General features: G+C 41.0%; 1 protein-coding gene across 3 annotated transcripts in view; it reads left to right on the top strand.

Annotated features, from left to right (window-relative positions):
- Positions 1-673: 673 nt before the first annotated feature.
- sipa1l1 (signal induced proliferation associated 1 like 1) overlaps positions 674-7,891 on the top strand; it is a 131,865-nt gene continuing 124,647 nt past the window's right edge. For 2 of the 3 annotated variants that reach the window (XM_004917249.4, XM_002936883.5), the window contains exon 1: positions 674-949. The gene's annotated coding sequence lies outside the window, so the exon portion shown is untranslated. The remainder of the gene's footprint in view (positions 950-7,891) is intronic. The other variant, XM_004917250.4, reaches the window with a different exon arrangement.

The raw sequence follows: 7,891 nt of genomic DNA, 5'->3' as shown, positions 1-7,891 counted from the left end.
GAAGGAATGTGTCTCACCAGCTTGGCCTGTGACACACAAATGGTTCCGGTCTTAGTATTATTCTAGAAAATAACACCTTTATTCAGTAGGAAACTGACAAAGGTTTCAGAAACCAACATGAAACTACAGTGACCCTGACAGAAAGGAGTCAGGGAAAAGATCCAGGGTGTGTTTTCCTGTAAGCAAATGCATTCCAACCGGCTACAATTTATAACACAGCCATTACTGCAAAAAAAAACTGCTTTAGAAGCAACTGCTATTATAAAATATAATAATAAAAAATAGATGTAGGACAATTGTCTCCTGCTGGAATTTACCTCAGTATCTGTTGCATGTATATAAATGAGAATTTTGATTTTAAGATCCACTTGGTAGGGGACTGATAGAAAAGCTGGACAATCATTCTTAAATACATAATATAAAACATGTCATTTTAAGAAAGGATAGTGTGGTAGATGATAACAAGACTGTTTCGTATATATTTGATAAATATGTGGCACAAGTCATCAGCCTGCATTCCTCCTCCAGATGGACTACTGCAGCCATGGTACCCTGATTCAGCAGTCACACTCCCCCTCAGCAGGAAAGCGGCTAATCAGCACCCCTGGGTAGCTGCTATTACCAAGCTGCCCTGTCACCATGGTAACCCGTACCGCCCTCTCCACCGCCCGCTGCCATCTTGCCCGCTGAAATCTCGCGAGAGGGTGCCGCAGCCGCTGGGCGAGAGCGGGCGGGGAGTAACTTTGTTCTTAACTTGGGCAAGAGGAAAGCGGAGTCCGGGAGGACCGGGCGGAGAGCGTCTCTGTCGCGGTGGGATGTTCGCGGACAGTGGCGAGTAGAGAGAGCGGCTCATTTGTGCGGGTTGTGGAAGCTGCCCATTTTGGATTTATGTGCGGACAATGAGGGACCGTGAGCGCTGCCTGCAGGAGGAGCCGTAACACAATCCCAGGTACTGAGGGGCCAGTCACTTGTGTGCGTTCTGCTTGGGAACTGCATAGACATTGTCTTGCCCGATGCACCCTAATGTCCCATTGCAGCGCTCTCTCCCTTTCTACATACGTACCCTGTAGAGCTATGTAAGTGCTCATTGCTGGCACCCACTGATTCATGTGCAGAAATCCTGCATCCAAATCCATTGTTACATTGCTACATGTGGTACATTATAGCTGTGCTTTAGTACGTATAGTGTACCAACCCCCCACTTCTAATATGCTGTGCTTTAGCAGTAGCTGGAGGGGGTAGAGAGGGCATTTGCCTTGGGGCCCCCAGTGCCTCAGGGACCCACTGGAGGACAGATGAGAAACTCTGATATTTGTACTGTAAATAACATACAACCTGCACCCCTGTAGCCATTGCCTAACATTGGGGGGTTATAAGGGATGCTGGGAGTTTTAGTTCTATAAGTGCCTGAAGGGTCCACAGATCAGATGTCCCTGAGCCCCATTAGTCTTTTTGCCCCCAGCCTTCCTGCAGTGCCCAGGTCTCTTGTTCTCTATCTTTAGTCCTAGTGTGATGGCAGCAGGCGGATTGCCCATAGTATGTGGCCACAATGCAGTGCCACTGTGTGTTATGGCCAATTGAAATGTAGGTGCTGCTCCCAAATGTCCCTCTCATGTACCATATCTGTCTTGCAGTGTTGGCACATATTGTACATACTAATATAAGTATATTGGTACATTATTAATGTTCAGGTTACCGTTCACTGACATGCAGTGAGCTGTTCCCATTAGAAACAGCATCTTCATTCACTGGACTCCAGCGTCTCAGCAATAGCACTTTTAACAGCTAACCATAACACAGAAATCTATGTCAAAACCTGTCTTAATGGATTCTTATTCCCATCCCTTCCAGTGTACCAGCTGGCACAGTCCATCTGTATTAGTCTATTCTAGAGGGCAATACTTGTGTGACCCGCAGTTCCATAATGACAATATTTTATTTTAGTACCCAGAGTATCACAGGGACACCATTTGCCACTTCCCACACTGAACAGATAATTTATGAGTGTGGGAGACCAAATTTATCTGCTGCATTATTATATAACATTCCTAATATATATATATAACATTCCCTGGGCACTTATGTGATGCACTTTTGGAGAGTGATTCACTTTGCTTTCCTATACCCAAAAGAGGGGCACCAGGCAATACAGAAAGGCTGCAGCCCCAACTAGAGGAGGGAATGTTGCAAATATGGGATGCCCACCCCAAGATTTTTTAAACTACAGCTTCCAGCACCCAAGGACAGACTGGATGTTCTTGATGTAAGTTAAAATACCCAGTGTAATGATAGGTATACCCAGGATGGTTTCCTGATGAGCTTTGACCACCTGGCCTATGTGCCCAGTAGCATATATATGGTCATCCTTATAAGAGGACACAGAGCACTCGGCATGCTCTGCACTGTACTTTATACCGAGTATTTTAATTGCTCAGTTTGCTAGTACACTTCATTGCTGTGATGAGCAGTTTCATTTCATCTCAGCCTTAGCTAGCTGTTCTCACTTCATGGCATCAAACGCGATAACATCATGTTGCTGCTCTTAGACTGACCTCATGTACGACTCGATAACCAACATCAGTGCAGTGGTCCCTACATTTGGTCCTTAAGACACATTTCCAGGTTTACATAACTATGTCTGTGTACAGTCTTGTACATATGAGTCAGCTAAATGTGCTTTTTAGTGAAAGATAACCATTTATGGACAGACTAGGGCACTGCTGCCTTTTGTAATGGGCAGCGCTGCTATCTAACCTGTTAATTATGGGTGCCAGGCTTCCCTTAGCTCACTTGCTTTCTGACCTTGGGCTTTCCCCTTGACCCAGAGCATCCCCACCTGACTTGTTATATAGGCAGGCACCCAGTAAACTGAATTCATAAACAACAGGGATGCCAAATTCATAAACAACAACCAACTAACAACATCCTTGGCAAGGAATTCCCTACCCACACAAATGGTAGGAAATGTTTGTAGCAGTATCTAGTAGAATTAAGTCTAAAGCAACTGGACTTTCTAACTCTAGTTTAGTTGCTTTAGACTTAATTCTATTAGATACTGAACATCATGACCTGGATGAATGAGAATCTTCATAGACATGTTTGTAGCAGCTGGAGGGTGACATACAGTATTAAGGTAATACAGCCAACCTTCTTGACTTACAGCAATTACATTTATTTTAAATAGAGTTCTGTGTACAACATTTAAGTGTAGTGGTGATTAATTATGCTTGTCTTGCCATGTGCTGCTGCTCTATAGACCAGAACAGTGCTCTTTCATATTGCACTGCTCAGCTTTCACTTTTTTTACCTTTCATAGCATTTATCTTTGTATTAGTCAGAACACTATTTTTCTGTGAATCACAGTTTCTGCTTTGCCTTTTTGTATCATTGCTGGAAAATAAAGCTTGCTACCTAGGCTCATTTGTGCAACTGGACTTTACAATTAATTTACCATCCAGTTTCATTTTAATGGCTTACTGCCATCTTATTTGTCTTAGAGGGGATGTATTGTCTGTAGGAAACTCACCTTGTGACCAGTAAATTGCCAAGGATCAGCTACTGCCTCCCAAATGTTTCCCCCACAGTGACAACTCTTGTGCCAAAGTATATTGGGGCATTTATACTGCGAGAAGCTTGGGCATTTTTTGTTGTGTCTATTGGCATATATGGTGGTGCCGAATGGGGTGTGATGGCTGGCAGCTGCTCTAGGAAAGGAGTTTTGAAAAGCCAGCCTGTTTGTTCCCATATCCTTTCCAGCATTTAAATCATGGTGCATAGCTTTTGTTAATATTTATGGACATAGTCTTTGAGGGGGTAAACATAATAGAAGATACTAGTCATAGTTATAAATGCAAATACAGAGAGTGACAATGTTCTTTTCACAAAAAGCCTTTCAATAATGTTATTGTCTTTTGATTGAAAGTGAATGGTAATCATTATGGAAGAATATATTTTTACCGGTTTTCAGCATATAGGAGAAGCCTATTGAGATACCTCAGTTTATAGTCTAACTTATTTTTCACCCTGTTATATTGAGTTATTGCTTTTGGTGTGTATCATGACACATTTAGAAATAAAATATTATTTTGCCTATTTTAAAATGTGCAATTTGTATAATAACATAATAATATGTATTTTAATACAGAACTGTGGTCTGTTCTGAAGTGTTTTATGTAAGAGGCTTGCCGTGCAGACTAAGCTGCTGCTAGAAATATTGTGCTATGGAAATCGATGCCAGGCTCTTGTGGCACTAAAGGTGATTTGAGGACTGCTGGCAGTACTCCGGCACCTTATTTTATCTGCTCCCTTAACCTCCCTTAAGGTTACCCGGCCAAAAAAAAAGTTCCTTGGAAGGAAGAAGAGGAAATAATCTCCCATAGAGTGCTGTTATATACAACTTTGCCATTCAGTACTCTGTGGTGCAAATATATGGGAGTACAAGATTTCTGATGGCATTGGTTCTGAAAAGTTCTCTGCCTCTAATTTTTGCAGGGCTTTTTGTATTAGCTATTGGGAGTTTTAAGACAAATTTCTTAGCTGTTAAAAAGCCAACCAAGTTATTCACCCTTTGGGCTAGAGCATGTGCTTGGAAAAAGTTAAAGCTGCACTCCGTCATGGTTGTTCCACGGGTCAGTAAAATGCATATGTTAGACAAGAGCTTTCCAGTTTTTAAAATCTGTGTAAGCGCTCAATTTACCCCTTTTGGATTGTTTTACATTGTGCCCAGCAAATACATCATGCCTGTAGGCCTGGATTTGATCACATATTGTTTTACGGTTCTTTTGAAAAGCCATGTGCCTTTTTGTAATGGATGAAGGTCTGTTTGATCTCTCCGGAGGAAACACAGGCAGAAAATGAATTAGACAAGAGTGCCTCACAGAGAGTTGACCAGGGCCCCTTGAGCAGGGCCCATTTGCTTCCGGGGTCTCCAGTGGAGCGCCTTTATTTCATTCAGCAGGAGATCTGGTGGGTATAGCTGCGTTCAGACATGCCATCACTACAGCTGGTGTTTTATGAGGACTGCACTAACTGTCTACAGCGCAAGCCTCTCAGCTCCTGCTGCATCCACCAGAAAACGGAATCTTGATTTCAGCTTGAACTCACACTCTGCACCCCCTTCTCAGCCCGTTTTATGATAAGTCCAGGTAGGAAAAACAATGACCTATCTTGGTGTTTTTGTCTGTTGCGGTGGGGTTTTTATTTTTGATCTGTAATTACTGTGGTTTGTAGTGAGCTTACCTTGTGGGATGCTTATTGTAAATTTGCCCCAAGAAGATCAAATGCAAGGGGCCAAACTGAAGGTCGGTCACTTAATATAGACAAGGGCAATGACATGTAATGGAACGTTCAAATCCTGGTAAATGCAGAGTTACATTGTCTCATTTGTATAGTGTGCAATAAATAATCCTCTTTCCATGAACTAAGAAAACGGTGTTTTGATATAAGTACAGTGTATCCTATGAATGTTATCAATACTGGCAATCTAGTTTCAGTGATATATAGCTATAGAGTTCATTCACCCCCTTTTATTCTGAACTGCTGCTGTGGTTGTTATATACCATTGCTCTCTATTATTATACGGTACAGCTACTGTGCTGCTGATTTTTTTTTTTCATATCTGCCATTTAACTTGATTATGTGCTGGGTGCTTATATAAGCCCGGTCACTCAGATCTGAGTGGATCTTTCATGTTCCCTTAGTTGTTGTCTTTATGCGTTAGTCAAGTAATCTCCTGTTTTTACAATACGCTGCGGTATGACATGCCTGCTTTCATTCGGCTATCGCAAGAACATCAGCTTGACAGTAAAGTATTTGTATATGTATATGTCTCGCATTCTTGTCTGTGTTTGGGAGCTCACGCTGAAACAACCAGAGGTCTGTATTGGGGCATTTTTTGTATAATATATATATATACTGGCAGGTGTCCAGCAAAACGGATGTTGATTACCCCACTTGAAAATAATTGTGGGAACGCAAGACCTTGGTATATTACTTCTGGCTCTTTCATTGTTACATTATTCTTTCCTGGCTCCCACGACGTGTGCTTGCTTTATTGTTTTCTTTCTGTGCCTAGCTAAATGGTTACTTTTCCTGCAATTTGTGTTCTTTCGCACCATACACCAATGAACCAAGGCTCAGCTTTCCAATTCCCAGCTGTACAGTTCTTGTAAACAAAAACTCACTAGATTGTTTTTAATTGGGCAACTCCTTTTAGAATGTCTGAAGGACTTGAAGTTTGATACCTGCAGTTATATACAGTTTATAAAAGACAGTTTGCATTCAGTTTTAAGTTATTATTATTTAGGATTTTGTTCAGCAGCTGTCTGGTTGCTAGGGTCTTGTTTACCTTAGCAACTAGACAATGGTCTAAATGAGAGACTGGAAAATAAATATAAGAAGGCCTTAGAAAGGTACGCTAAAAGTGAACTTTTGTACAGAAGATTCTTTTTTGTGCAGCATAACCAATAACTATTGTCCTGAGCATTTCTAGTAATAAAGAGAAAGTAACCACACTTGTTTAACAAGGTGATTATTGCTTGGTGCTTTTTCCATTTACCTTTTATTGAATGCAAATCCTACCTAGATCCTGCTTTAGAGAAACTTTACAAAACAAAAGCAGCATGCAAGGGCTATTGATTTCTGAGGCTAGAGGCACATTTGCTTTGTTAGAAGCAACATGGATGCCCTTTGGCAAATTTGTGCTATGTTAAACAGTTGCTAGTTGTACATTGTCCAGGGCAAGCTACTAACATACAGAAATTGTGCTGCTTTTGCTTTTTAAAGGGCAAAACTGCAGCTCCATGTAAATAAAATAACCTTGTACAGGAAGGGTAAAAGGTGTTGTTAAATGAGAGCTTTACCTAAAAGGATAACTATGGCTCAAAACAATGTCTAAATATAATTTTCCTTATTTTATGGGCTTTTGTATCAGCCTAAGGGCATGAAGATCTTTGCCTTCGAAAATGCCCCCAGTAGCGCCATACTCTGGATTATTGTCAGTTACCTGAACTTAGGAACAAGTGCACAATATACAGGTTATAGGCAATATAAAATTGACTTCACAAGGCTGATAAGTAATTTAATTCAGACCATTTGCAACTTGTAACTGGTAAACAGCATCCATAGAGGCACGTAGCAGGCAAACTCCACTGTTGCTTACTTGTAAAATAACTGTCTTTCTAAACATGCGTGTGGGAAATGTTCCCAGTTGTATTTGATTTGCTTATCACATTAGCACCAGTATGATCAGTGCTATTGTTGTACAGTTTGGCCTTTTCTTCCTGCACTAATAACTCAAGCTGTTAGCAGTTTAATGAGCCTGTACCACATTCAGTGGTGGGTAGTGCATTCTCTCTGTTTCTTTTTAGTGAAATCAGCTCTTCTGGGCCTGAAACACATTTATTTCATAAATGCAAGTTGCTAAATGGGAAAAATATGGAAATACTCTGATTCCATCAGTATTCTCCTGTTATATTAGGTGTCCCCAAACTTTATAACACATGAGCCACATTCAAATGGAAAAAGGGTTGAGAAGCAACACAGGCATTAAAAAGTTGCTGGGGTGCCAGTAAGGTCTCTTATTGGCTATTGGTGCCCCTATAGGGACTGGCAGCCTACTGGAGGTTCTGTTTGCCTCCAAGCCAAGAATTAAAAAATAAACACCTGCACTGGGAGCAACGTCAAAGAGGTTGGTGAGCAACATGGCGAACCACTGGTTGAAAAACACTGAATTAGATATTTTATATTTGCTCCATATTATTAAAATTATATTGTTATTGGGTTATTACTGAATATTGTACATTATCTTGTTCTTAGGACTATGCTTTGGTGCATCCCTACCACAAAGCCAAGGTTTTTCTGCATTTTTTGTGAGCAATTAAAGGCTGGGAAT

This window comes from Xenopus tropicalis, chromosome 8, assembly GCF_000004195.4.
Source record: "Xenopus tropicalis strain Nigerian chromosome 8, UCB_Xtro_10.0, whole genome shotgun sequence".
NCBI lineage: Eukaryota > Metazoa > Chordata > Amphibia > Anura > Pipidae > Xenopus > Xenopus tropicalis.
This window is presented reverse-complemented; position numbering and strand designations above follow the sequence as displayed.